This window comes from Dendrobium catenatum, unplaced genomic scaffold (assembly GCF_001605985.2).
Source record: "Dendrobium catenatum unplaced genomic scaffold, ASM160598v2 original_scaffold_243053, whole genome shotgun sequence".
Lineage (NCBI taxonomy): Eukaryota > Viridiplantae > Streptophyta > Magnoliopsida > Asparagales > Orchidaceae > Dendrobium > Dendrobium catenatum.
The window spans coordinates 1-319 of NW_021561460.1; the positions used below are offsets into that span (position 1 = coordinate 1).

The 319-nt window shown below is 28.2% G+C and overlaps 1 long non-coding RNA gene across 1 annotated transcript; it reads right to left on the reverse strand.

Moving 5' to 3' along the window:
- Window positions 1–31: 31 nt before the first annotated feature.
- On the reverse strand, window positions 32–319 carry LOC114578984. Its single transcript, XR_003699866.1, has 2 exons — window positions 226–319; window positions 32–92 (listed from the first exon to the last, which is right to left on the reverse strand). It is a non-coding gene; the product is annotated as an uncharacterized LOC114578984 (long non-coding RNA).

The following is a 319-nucleotide window of genomic DNA, read 5'->3' on the forward strand; positions in this document are numbered from 1 at the left end:
TGATATCATTATCATCCTGCATCTTTTTTACCAAATTATGAACTTTTTCAACAGTTGTATTTGCCAACTCTACTAGCATATCCAGCTCATATCTGAACATTTATCTCAAATATTATGATATGGCAAAAGCAAATTCATTAAACAAAATGTGGCACCAACAAAACAAGAATTAAAAAATAAATAAATAAATACTTAAAAAAATATTAAGGGAAAAAAAATTGTCACCTATCATCTTCACATTTAAATAAGCTTTCCTCGTATTGACTTTTCCTCGATGGATTAAAAGAATAATCTTCAGTTCCAGATGTTACTGAAACCC